General features: G+C 37.4%; 1 protein-coding gene across 9 annotated transcripts in view; it reads right to left on the minus strand.

The window, feature by feature from the left end:
• LOC139973483 (uncharacterized) overlaps nt 1-14,192 on the minus strand; it is a 117,315-nt gene that overhangs the window by 63,240 nt on the left and 39,883 nt on the right. The gene's annotated exons all lie outside the window — the stretch shown is intronic.

Below are 14,192 nucleotides of genomic sequence, written 5' to 3' on the forward strand. Positions count from 1 at the left end.
TTTTGTTTGAAGCGATTCACCTTTAGACTATGACCAATGTTTGAAACAACATAGGGCTTTAACACAGGCCTGCACACAAGATTTTCTATGCCGCCGTGCATCCAGTGAAGATTCTTGTGGCCCTTTGCATTGAACACCGTCCTAATGGAATGGCCATATTGTTTTTTTTTGTACACAGGGGGTGCTTAAGTGCAAACTTGTGCTATACTTTGCAACCATATCAATTGTTTTTGTTGTTATAACTTTTCATGAATTAAGTGATGTCATCCCTTTAGCATGAAAGATCATTTCCAACCCAGGAAGACCTGAACCTTTTAATAATGGGGACAGTTGCATGTTCAATAGTTGCTCAACAACATTCCCCCACCCCCTATCCCCAGCTCCTCCTCTTGAATACAAGCCTGTTTTTAGGGCAAATACATAAGTTCGGGCATCACCAACTTCCAACAATTTGACCAAAACAATTTGACCAACACGTCCTATGTACGGCTGAGGAGAACAATTTATCGTCTCCTAAAACTTCTGCAAATGGAGCGACACCGCAGAATATTCAGGGAAGAGGGCGACATGTAACTCTGAAACATGGCAATTTCCTAAGCGATAAGTCATGTTGTCGACAATGTTTCTGTTGGGAAGTGCAGTCTCGACACTTTTTGTCTTTCAGGAATTAGTAAAAACATGCTGTCATGTGTCTGTTTGAAGAAACAAGGTCAACAAGGTCAACTGGCCACACGACCATTTCCACAAACCGAGCGGCTATGAGAAGTTTTCATAATCACATTTCTGGCTTTGCTGTTGACAAGGAGCTTAGCTCATTGATCTGCTTGCTACATCTGGTACAGTAGTCCAGCCATTATGACGACTGCATCATCTTCCAATCTTTAAAGGGTTACTTCTTAATACGAAAAACAAGGTTCCAGTGAAAGTGAACCAACCCGAATTATGTGTTACGTATATTTACACATTTAACTTTTTTTTTCTAAGTTCATTATTTAAACAAGCATTAAAACCATCCACCAAATGCAATGGACCATCTTCACCTAATCAGTCACACATCTCCTATCCAAGACCATGCACGTACGTTTCCCTAAGGACGTAAGGATAATCTGTATGTGGTACCAAGAACTTCCTTAAAGGAGTATATTCTCGCTGCTGGTGGAGATATTTTTCAATACTCACTGGTTCTGGTATTTACGAATGTCCATACTTCTGACCATGTACTATGTCAATGGGGAAGGGGGCGGGGGCTAGGCTAAGCTAGGATTTGAGTGCATGTAGTTGTACGGAGAGACATAAGATAGAACTGAGTTAAAAATTCTGTAGGACTGTCAAGGGAGCATTGTCCGTTGAAAGAGTTTCCGAATGCATCAGTAATTTTTTACAAAGTATGCTAGAGAAGGATCAAAACTAATCATAGGTTTATCCCAAATAAACTCTGAAAACTGCCTTCTCCGTCCCCCCGCCCGAGTCAAGTAAACAGTCAAAACTTGCCTATCCCCAATGTCTGTCTGCGAGGTGATTTTGCTGATACTTTAGGTCCTTGATGATCATGGAATCTACTTTGAAGAAACTTTTAATGCAAATTCTAAGCAATGTTCAACGTTGAGGAGAAAAAGTAGCGGATTAAGCGCGGCCATACAAATATTGTAAGTAGAGTGCAGATTGTGAGCATACAGATTTGATAGTCTTCAGCCTATCGTTGGTTAGCTTTACAGTGTAGGACTTTCACGGTCGTCCGGTCGTCCGAGACGACTAGAAATTACGTCGGACTACCAAATCTTTCAAAATGTTGTGTGCTTGGTAGTCCTTCGGACGACCAAAAAAAATGAAGGCTTTGAGGAATTATTGAGCCTAATTATATTTCATTAAAAACGAAAGTCAATTTAATTAAATAGTTTCTGAATAACACCCAAACCATACATAAATTATTTAAAAACATGCGCGAAATATTAACTTTACAACATCGTTAGCAAAAATCTGTTCACTAATAAAGTCACCTAACGTTAGTTTCTAATGATGTACCCAGAAAACAAATGAGACTTGTGGCTAAATGTCAGTGTAACGCATTTTGTACGGTGTTTTAACAACAGTCGATCAGACACTGACAGTCTATAGGCCGAGTGAAAATGCATTGCTGGACAATGGGGGAAATCTAGCCTATACTGCTGAATTTGTAACGCAGTTATAAGATATCCATGGAATACTTTCATTATTGCTGTTATCTTCGACCACATGGTTGCCTAACAGCACACTAAGTCAATTGGGGAAATCTAGCCTATACCGCTAAATTTGTGACGCAGTTATAAGGTATCCATGGAATACAGTAATATTATTAGCGAAAAAAAATTTGCGTCCCGGGGACGCAAGCCCCCGAAAAAGTTTGCGTCCCGTAAAAAAAGTTTGCGTCCCGATCGAACACCAATTACGTTTATTGTAATTTGTATCACCTACTGTACTAATACTAGTGTAGTATCACTGCCTACACTTTGTGAATGTTATACATCAGCCCTCGTCCTTCCTACTCGCAACTCCGTGGTCAATTGTTCGCGAAAAGTTTGCAACAGAAACTACTGTGGTATGAATGCACATTTCACATTAGCAACTCTTATTGCAGAGAAAAGAAACATACTGTGAGATAAATATCCTTTCAGGATCAGATATGTAAGCTTCCCACAAGATTCATAGATTGTCTCAACTCATAACATTTTCTGATCAAAACCATGATTAAAATATTACTGATAGTCTCAGAAACAATTCAAATGAATCTTCGTACCACCAGTGATTGTTGTCAAAATGTACGTAACAAATATGAGACAAGGCCTAACGTTATGATATTTGAGTGCACACATATGAGCAACCTTTACCACAAACTTCGTTATCTATACACAGGGGAAAGTAAACGTTGCAAGTAATTGTTGTTAAACAACTTACTTCGTGTTCATTGAGCACTAAAAATGCAAGAATGGTTGCAGACAATCGGTAGGGACTATTAGCCAATCAAATCATGGGAATCTAGGTAAAGCATCGTTGTCTATTTTTAGCATGAAAATCTCTGTAATGAAGTTTTGGTAACCCTGTACCTTGCGTTGATTGTTATGATATATTTATTTTCAAACAAATTCAATGATCTGTAGGAGTAGGAGAACTTTTGGTTCTTGTCAGAAGAAGAAATAATGAAAGATGTTCATTCAAAAAAGTCTTTTGTTATGTTTTCCATTGACCTAGTTGTGAGTGTGTACTTGGGGTTTGCAAGCAATTTGAAGATTTTGCGTCCCTGGCCAAAACATTGCGACCCAGAATCCTGTGTTCGTAACAATGCTGGAATACTTTCGTTATTCGTTACCCAGTGCAAACACTATTTGAAAACAGTACACATTTACATGGTGATATGCTAAACTAATAAAGCTTTGGTTGACACAATCAGATTGAGCACCAAAATGTTTTGTTTTGTATTATGTGTGTTCATTTTCAATTTTGGTGGAAAATTTGGAAGGACTACCAAGTTTTTTGCAGGACTACCAAATATTTGAAAATCCTTGAAACTGGTAGTCCTTCGGACAACCTTCTCAAATTCCTAAAAATCCAACACTGCTTTAGGGTGCTGATTTGTTAATGGCCTCCTCACATGTCTGAGTTTAAATTACCAGACTTGTATCAAAAGTACTACAAACAGACTAAAAACAGTACAAGGTTCGCTCGAGAGCAGAGCTGCTTTGTGTGTTCGATGGAAAATCATAAAAGATGTAAATTATACGGACACGCAGAGATTATGTCATATGCTGAGAGCTTTGCTAAACAGTAATTAATCTTCTTCAATTAATTGGAGGCACATTTTGTAGACTGAAAAAAAAAATACTAAATCGTGGTGAATGAATTCTAGCCTACATTAAGAGACAAAATTAATTATGCTAGTGAAACATTATTTAGCTGTGCCCAAAATAAACAACTTTTAGTTCTCAATATCTTACTAGATATCTTGACAAGATAGCGTTACAAGACATTATGCATCCATTCGGATGCTGATTAGAGTACTGTGCAATGAGGACAACACAGCATGTTACAACACCTAAACATGTGGTTTAGGTCTTGAGATAATGAGAAAGCCAGCTCAGCGATATGGTGATTTCTATTGCCATTTTCTTGAGTTGTCCTGTTCACGAGGTGTTCAGACTCTGATACTATGTATGTTGACTGCAAATCACCTTTGACTTTGAACAACTGGGTTCTTGTACTAACCAAGGGGAGGGGGAGGGGGATCTACATACCAAGTATGAACTTCAAAAATGGAACTTTTTTGAGCTATCATGTTTCCAAGGTTTTCAGACTTTGACCTCGAATGACCTTTGACCTTCACAGAAAAAGAGCAGGGTTCATGTATGTCATAAGATGAATCAATATCGAGCAGGAAGTTAACCCTACGTGAACTTTTGTGGTTAGCATGTTTACAAGCAGGTGTTAGATACACATACATGCCATCACCACGGCATAGATTCCTTTTGCATCCAGCAAGAAATAAAAAAGCTGCTCTAAATGAGAAACAAGGAAACTATGATTGAAAGTGCACAATTCAACTTAAGAAAGAATTGACTAAAGGAACCATAGGAACCCACTACATGGGCTTAGATTTGTAGTATAGCATCTCTCTGCCAAGAGTAATATCTGAACCATAGGAACCCACGACATGGGCTTAGAGTTGCATCTCTCTGCCAAGAGAAATATCGTTATTTTGATCCGTACTCAACAAGAACTCACAATTTACAAGAAACAAGAGCCCAAGGGCACTGTGGTTCCTTGCTTGGGGTATATGACAATACACATAATATTATCAAGCAAGATTGGGCTAAAATAGTCCAAGTAATTGTGGTCCTACATGTTCCCATAAAGTAACCAACACTATAGCCAACACTTTTGTGATCACAAAATGTGATCGGATTTTTTATCAAAAGGCACTTTTGAGATCTAAATATGGCGTCGAAAATGTAAGAAATATAAGAGACCTACAAGCGTGTCAACAGATAAGATAACAATGGTGACCTCAGATGACATGACCTTTAAGTTTCAAAATGTTCCACCACACCATTCACAACTTGTCCCAAAATATCAACCATGTCACACCTTGGCATTGAGATTTAATTGCATTAAATGTCAAAAAATTAACTTTGAACTTGTATGTAACTTCACACACAAAGGTCACCCGGAGGTCAACCAATTGACATTTTTGATCGGTGAGACCTAAATAGAGCATGACTGTAAAAATTCAAACATTTTTTCTTTGCCCATTTTCTCCCCCCATAATACTACTTTTTTAACATTAGCTGACCTTTGGTGACCTTGGATCACATAACCGTTAAGTTTGAAAATATTCCCCTATACCATTTGCAACTTGTCCAAAAAAATCAACCTTGTCACACCTTGGCACTGGGAGTTATTGCATTAAATGTGTGAAAATTAACTTTGACCTCAAATAACTTCGCACACGAAGGTCAAATGGGGGTCAACCCATTGACATTTATGATCAGAAGTTACCTTTGACATCTGAAAATAGCATCGAAACTGTAAAAATCCCCAAAACACGGAAAGGTCACCAGAGGTCAAATTGAGGTCAAGGGTCACCCAGATGCGGGTCGACAATTGGATTACATTGAGGCAACTCCCAACCCTAACAGACATTTTGTTCTCAAGTTATTGCAAAAATACTAGTTTTTTATCATTAATTGACCTTTGGTGACCTTGTATCACATAACCGTTAAGTTTGAATATTCCCCTATACCATTTGCAACTACTCCAAAAATATTAACCTTGTCACACCTTGGAACTGGGAGTTATTGCATTAAATGTCTGAAAATTAACTTTGACCTCATATAACTTCGCACACGAAGGTCACACGGGGGTCAACCCATTGACATTTATGATCAGAAGTTACCTTTAACATCTGAAAATAGCATCAAAACTGTAAAAATCCACAAAACACTAAAAAGGTCACCAAAGGTCAAATTGAGGTCAAGGGTCACCCAGATGCGGGTCGACAATTGGATTACATTGAAGCAACTCCCAACCCTAACGGACAATTTGTTCTCAAGTTATCGCAAAAATACTAGTTTTTATCATTAATTGACCTTTGGTGACCTCGGATCACATGACCGTTAAGTTTGAAAATATTCCCCTATACCATTTGCAACTTGTTTCAAAATATCAACCGTGTAACACCTTGGCACTGGGAGTTATTACACTAAATGTCTGAAAATTAACTTTGACCTCATATAACTTAACATACAAAGGTCACCTTGGGTCAACTTATTGACATTTTTGATTGATGAGACCTAAATTAGAGCATCAAACTATAAAAAATCAAACATTTTTTTCTTTGCCCATTTTCTACCCCCAAAATACTAGTTTTTTGACATTAATTGACCTTTGGTGACCTCGGATCACATGACCGTTAAGTTTGAAAATATTCCCCTATACCATTTGCAACTTGTCCAAAAATATCCACCATGTCACACCTTGGAACTGGGAGTTGTTGCATTAAATGTCTGAAAATTAACTTTGACCTCGTATAACTTCGCACACGAAGGTCACACGGGTGTCAACCAATTGACATTTTTGATCGGAAGGTACCTTTGATATCCAAATCTAGCATCAAAACCAAACATTTTCTTTTTTGCTCGTTTCCTCCCAAAATAAGCACATTTTTTCTAATGTGACCTTTGACCTTTTGACCTTGGTTTCAGATGAAGTTTAATCTCCTGATTCCAAAAAACAAAACGAAAAGTCTGTACAACCATCCTAACTCCGACCGAAAAACTTTGACCCCATATAACTTCGCACATAAAGGTCACACGGGGTCAACCCATTGACATTTATGATCAGAAGGTACCTTTGACATCTGAAAATAGCATCAAAACTGTAAAAATCCCCAAAAACACGTAAAGGTCACCAGAGGTCAAATTGAGGTCAAGGGTCACCCAGATGCGGGTCAACAATTGGATAACATTGAAGCAACTCCCAACCCTAACGGACATTTCGTTCTCAAGTTATCGCAAAAAAACTAGTTTTTTATCATTAATTGACCTTTGGTGACCTCGGATCACATGACCGTTAAGTTTGAAAATGTTCCCCTAACCAGTTAACAACTTTTCCCAAAATATCGATCTTGTCGCACATTGGCACTGGGAGTTATTGCAGTTTTAATATTTTCGGTTTTTGGACCATAACTGACCTTTGGTGACCTTTGTGGGCACCAAAAACAATAGGGCACACCTTCTCCATATGGCGGATCTATAGTCCAAGTTTGGCCTCAATCCAACATTCCCTTAATGAGATAGAGCGTACCCAAGCAAGTGTCACAGACACACACACACACACACATACACACACACACACATACACACACACATACACACACACACACGCCAACCTGACTGCATAGGTTCCTTTTGCTAACGCAAGGAACCAAAAAGAAAAGAAAAAAAAAACAGTCCTGCTGACTGGTGAAGATGGCACGGATCATTTGACCTGCTGCCACTTACGTTTGCCTCTCTACTCCATCAACATATCCGAGCCATTTTATTCATCATCATTATCATCTTCATCATCATCATGATCCTAGCTCCAAAATGAGCGCACACAAGGAACTGTAATTGTGTCAAGTGGTTTTAAAATGCATTCTAAGAGTACCTGTGTCATACGGAGTAATATACATGTAAATGGAAAAAGAGAGAAAATTTTTTGGCTTCCACCTTTTACTTTTCTTTCTTATGCCTCTGTTGGTTTCAAGTTCCAGAAATACTAGCACTAACAGCAACTCTTATCATTAGTCATCATGTAAGACAACTTTAAAATATATTCTTCTTTTCTTTTACACTTCAACCTAATTTTCGTGCAAGAACATTCAGCAAAAATTTGGTTCAAGACAACCCTGGATTTGTAGTAGGTGTTATTATAAAAAAAAATTTTTAAAAAATTTAAATTATAAAAAAAAAAATCGAAAATAATATAGAATAAAACCAGACTGCACTGTAATTATGTTATGATTCGGAATAAGAGGGCGATGACCCTCACAGCAGGTCATTGATGGCGCAGTGCAAGAACTTAACCATTTTGTGCAGTAGATAGATCTATCGGAGTGCAAACTGAATTATACTGTACGGGAGACACGTTAACAGTGGAGTGATCTAAATTGTCATCACTGTTTCACAATTACTTCATCAGAGAGTAATTTGATCAAAATATGATTCAAATTTATCAGGAACATACTGACAAAAAAAATTCCATTGTTCAAATCCAGGTACCCTAACCTTAACAATACCCCGAACAAAAGAATTCGTCTGAGGACTTGGAATTCCCTTGTTCAAGTCCTATGTTAGAATACAAAAAAGTTGCACACACACACACACACCTCTACCTTCACATAGATTCCGTTTGCCTCCCACAGAGAATACCAAATGTGCTATTTTAGCAAATGAGTTGCAACAAGACAGCTGTTTAATAAGGTCTTAGAAATGTTATTAATCACATGCAAGCCAACTATTTATATATATCCCAAATAGACTCTGAAAACTGCCTTCTCCGTCCCCCCGCCCGAGTCAGGTAAACAGTCAAAACTTGCCTATCCCCAATGTCTGCCTGCAAGGTGATTTTGCTGATACTTTAAGGTCTTGATGTTGAATCTACTTTGAAGAAACTTTTAATGCAAATTCTAAGCAAATGTTCAAAGTTGAGGAGAAATAGTAGCAGATTAAGCGCGGCCATACAAATATCGTAAGTAGTGTGCAAATCGTGATCATACAGATTTGATAGTCTCCAGCCTATCGTTCGTTAGCTTTAGGGTGCTGATTTGTTAATGGCCTCCTCACATGTCTCAGTTTAAATTACCAGACTTGTATCAAAAGTACTACAAACAGACTAAAAACAGTACAAGGTTCGCTCGAGAGCAGAGCTGCTTTGTGTGTTCGATGGAAAATCATAAAAGATGTAAATTATACGGACACGCAGAGATTATGTCATATGCTGAGAGCTTTGCTAAACAGTAATTAATCTTCTTCAATTAATTGGAGGCACATTTTGTAGACTGAAAAAAAAAATACTAAATCGTGGTGAATGAATTCTAGCCTACATTAAGAGACAAAATTAATTATGCTAGTGAAACATTATTTAGCTGTGCCCAAAATAAACAACTTTTAGTTCTCAATATCTTACTAGATATCTTGACAAGATAGCGTTACAAGACATTATGCATCCATTCGGATGCTGATTAGAGTACTGTGCAATGAGGACAACACAGCATGTTACAACACCTAAACATGTGGTTTAGGTCTTGAGATAATGAGAAAGCCAGCTCAGCGATATGGTGATTTCTATTGCCATTTTCTTGAGTTGTCCTGTTCACGAGGTGTTCAGACTCTGATACTATGTATGTTGACTGCAAATCACCTTTGACTTTGAACAACTGGGTTCTTGTACTAACCAAGGGGAGGGGGAGGGGGATCTACATACCAAGTATGAACTTCAAAAATGGAACTTTTTTGAGCTATCATGTTTCCAAGGTTTTCAGACTTTGACCTCGAATGACCTTTGACCTTCACAGAAAAAGAGCAGGGTTCATGTATGTCATAAGATGAATCAATATCGAGCAGGAAGTTAACCCTACGTGAACTTTTGTGGTTAGCATGTTTACAAGCAGGTGTTAGATACACATACATGCCATCACCACGGCATAGATTCCTTTTGCATCCAGCAAGAAATAAAAAAGCTGCTCTAAATGAGAAACAAGGAAACTATGATTGAAAGTGCACAATTCAACTTAAGAAAGAATTGACTAAAGGAACCATAGGAACCCACTACATGGGCTTAGATTTGTAGTATAGCATCTCTCTGCCAAGAGTAATATCTGAACCATAGGAACCCACGACATGGGCTTAGAGTTGCATCTCTCTGCCAAGAGAAATATCGTTATTTTGATCCGTACTCAACAAGAACTCACAATTTACAAGAAAAAAGAAAAGAAAAAAAAAACAGTCCTGCTGACTGGTGAAGATGGCACGGATCATTTGACCTGCTGCCACTTACGTTTGCCTCTCTACTCCATCAACATATCCGAGCCATTTTATTCATCATCATTATCATCTTCATCATCATCATGATCCTAGCTCCAAAATGAGCGCACACAAGGAACTGTAATTGTGTCAAGTGGTTTTAAAATGCATTCTAAGAGTACCTGTGTCATACGGAGTAATATACATGTAAATGGAAAAAGAGAGAAAATTTTTTGGCTTCCACCTTTTACTTTTCTTTCTTATGCCTCTGTTGGTTTCAAGTTCCAGAAATACTAGCACTAACAGCAACTCTTATCATTAGTCATCATGTAAGACAACTTTAAAATATATTCTTCTTTTCTTTTACACTTCAACCTAATTTTCGTGCAAGAACATTCAGCAAAAATTTGGTTCAAGACAACCCTGGATTTGTAGTAGGTGTTATTATAAAAAAAAATTTTAAAAAAATTTAAATTATAAAAAAAAAAATCGAAAATAATATAGAATAAAACCAGACTGCACTGTAATTATGTTATGATTCGGAATAAGAGGGCGATGACCCTCACAGCAGGTCATTGATGGCGCAGTGCAAGAACTTAACCATTTTGTGCAGTAGATAGATCTATCGGAGTGCAAACTGAATTATACTGTACGGGAGACACGTTAACAGTGGAGTGATCTAAATTGTCATCACTGTTTCACAATTACTTCATCAGAGAGTAATTTGATCAAAATATGATTCAAATTTATCAGGAACATACTGACAAAAAAAATTCCATTGTTCAAATCCAGGTACCCTAACCTTAACAATACCCCGAACAAAAGAATTCGTCTGAGGACTTGGAATTCCCTTGTTCAAGTCCTATGTTAGAATACAAAAAAGTTGCACACACACACACACACCTCTACCTTCACATAGATTCCGTTTGCCTCCCACAGAGAATACCAAATGTGCTATTTTAGCAAATGAGTTGCAACAAGACAGCTGTTTAATAAGGTCTTAGAAATGTTATTAATCACATGCAAGCCAACTATTTCGATATGAAACATTTTCCTGACAATTTCAAACTGTTAAAACTTAAATCGTTAAGCTCATTAATTAAGTACAATGCAAAGGGAATAAATGAGTGGAAACAAGGCTTGCTTAAAAAAAAAGAATGCTGCTGTATGTACAGTAGGCCTATGTATATAGGAAAAGAAGTTTCATTAAGTAGCTCTAGGTGACATTACAGACAAGCTATGAAATTCCATCTGATAATTCACCCTAGATGAAACAGGGTTCTCATTTTACAGAATGAATTAAAAATTTAAAGGAAATTTCCAAAGTGTACTTTATGGCATGTATTAAAGATGCATTTTCTGTTGAATTTGCCAGCAAATGCTATAATACTCCACAATTAAAGATAATTAACACAGTACCAGGATATGCAATCTTCTACGTTAGTTCGACGAAAACACTGTCTGGAATGATAAACTAACGAGCATGGTTTACAATTACACAAAATAATACGTTTTGTCAAACATAAAATCTTCTGCGTTCAATAAAAAGGTCAATAACTCAAACACTTCACAGAGACCCAATTATCTACGGATATCACATTGTTTTGTCGGAATGCCCCAAGAAATACGATCAATTCATAAAGAAAATTCAAATTGCCAAAGTTATGGTGGATTTATAGAAAATTCCCGCAAATTGCCTATTTTTTTTTTTATCAAACAAGAAATAGTTCATAGATTTCTTCCACCATTCCATGCTTCAGCTAACATTTACTATACTACTTTCCTTATGACAAGCTTTTGTTATTGTTTTCTGATGGAGAAAACATCAGCAAAATTCCAAGCCAAGATTAAGTCAGACGGTAACAGTGCTGACTTTGTACTATGTTTGAAGTCCGAGGGTAACAGTACTGACTCGGTACTACTATGTTTGAAGTCCGAGGGTGACAGTGCTGACTCAGTACTATGTGTAAAGGAGGGTAACAGTGCTGACTCACAGTCACTATGGTTGAAGTCCGAGGGTAACAGTGCTGACTCAGTACTACTATGTTTGAAGTCTGAGGGTAACAGTACTGACTTAGTACTATGTTTGAAAGAGGGTAACAGTGCTGACTCACAGTCACTATGGTTGAAGTCCGAGGGTAACAGTGCTGACTCAGTACTACTATGTTTGAAGTCTGAGGGTAACATTAGTGACTCCCAGTACTATGTTTGAAGTCCGAAAGTAACAAAACTGACTCTTAGTAAGTACACTGTTTGAAGTCCGAGGGTATTCAAAGGTCTAAACAACATGATCACATAGAACATGGACTATACAGGACAGCTGTAAAAGCTAGGATGAGAGAGAAACTTATTATGATCTGTGACAGAAGAACTTTAATCTACTGTATGTAAGCATAATGGTTAAAATTGCATGCCATTTATTCATGCTGTTGACAAAATTGCTATGATTTGGAATTGTTCCTTTCTCTTTTTTATTAAGTTCTTTCTTTCTTTCGTACTTTCTTTTTGATGCTTCTGGTTTTTGACCTTGGACAGGGTTTCAACTTTTGCCTAAAGGGAATTCTATGTACTGTAATAACGATGAATTTGGTATGTGTATTCATATTCCGATGCATCCAATTATGCAACACAAGGGATGCAAAATTTGAATGAGCAAGGTAGAACGTGACAACTGTTTGCTCCGACGACGTTAAACTTTTGCTTCGTGATGATGATGATATAACTTCACACAAACATTTTCTTGAAAGCAGTGAGCTGGAAGTGAAAGAAAATTCATGCTTGTACATGTGTGTTCCTAGTTCACAAATTTCAATTAAACTCACTCCTGAATTATTCTGTTTACTACCAGTGAATATATATAGAAATGAATAAAACATTCTCTTAAAATATGACTGAAAATTCTATCCACTTAAATTCTTTGACAAGATACTTCCACGACGTTTGAGAAAACACTTTATTCAAGCTCAAACAGCAGCAATGCAACTTCCCATTAAATTGTAATAATTAACTTGTACCTGCCTGTGCAAAGAAATACCAAGCAATATGACCACTGAAAGTTAATATCACAGTTAACAAACAGATGCATCATCCTTCGTTTGTCCAGAGCTCTTTTGTAGAACTTCAACTTGGCTACAAATGTTTAGTTAGTAGAGAGAGGGGGGGGGGGGGGGGTATGGGAAGAGTGGAATGAGGGAACAGGGATTTCATCATGGGATTTTGCCAGCTCCCTCCTCGTTGTAATAGCCTATCAAGGCTCATATCTCATTGTCCAAAAGGTTCATTAATTTTGGAACTAATCCCAATCGACAAAGCTAGTAGGTGTTACACTGGATGTGTGAGACTTCCTTAAAACTTTAAAAAAGAAAATTTTTGAGTCAGTCCTTAAACGTCATAGTCGCTTGAGTCAAGTAGCTCGCCCACAGCTGAGGTTTTTTATTACCAACAGGTCTACAGTACTGTAGGTCATCTCTGTACTTCGCCCATTAAAAGTTTTCCAATTTTTCACATGGAGGGAGAGGGGGGGAGGGTGGGAGCGGAAACCAGACAATATTAAATTCAAAGAAACTGATGATGGTGAAATTATACCAAATACGAATGTTTTCAAAGTTGTGGAAAGGAATGCTGTGCAAAAAACAAAACACAAGAAACAATATCCTGATGAACAAGATGAGCAAAAAAAATTGAATGGTAGAATTGGAAGGAATTGAAGAGGGCAGTAACCTGTATGTAGGTCATAGGGGGAGGAGGGCGGGAACAATTTGCTAAAATGTTAACTACCAAGTCTTATTTAGTTGGGTAGAAGGGAAAGTGTGTGCATATTCATGAGAACTGGAGATAGGAGGCAAAGTTAATTTCGGTTATTCTGGCATAAACTACATTTTGAGGATGACTTTCAACAGACTTCAAAGGTACAACAAACAAGCAACTTTGAAAACAGATGATTTTCTATAAATATATCTCTTCAAGTTTTCAGGTTTAAAGCTATTGTATTCCACTCACTTGCCTAAAATTGATCCCTGTAAGGCTGAATTTAAGTAATATATATATCTACTTTTCAGTCCAGTCTTTAGCTGTTAACATTAATCTATTGTTTCACAAATTCAACAAGCTCTATCAAGCATGCGCTTGAACTTGTACGAACAACATCCGATAACCCAT

This window comes from Apostichopus japonicus, chromosome 9 (genome assembly GCF_037975245.1).
Source record: "Apostichopus japonicus isolate 1M-3 chromosome 9, ASM3797524v1, whole genome shotgun sequence".
Classification (NCBI taxonomy): domain Eukaryota; kingdom Metazoa; phylum Echinodermata; class Holothuroidea; order Aspidochirotida; family Stichopodidae; genus Apostichopus; species Apostichopus japonicus.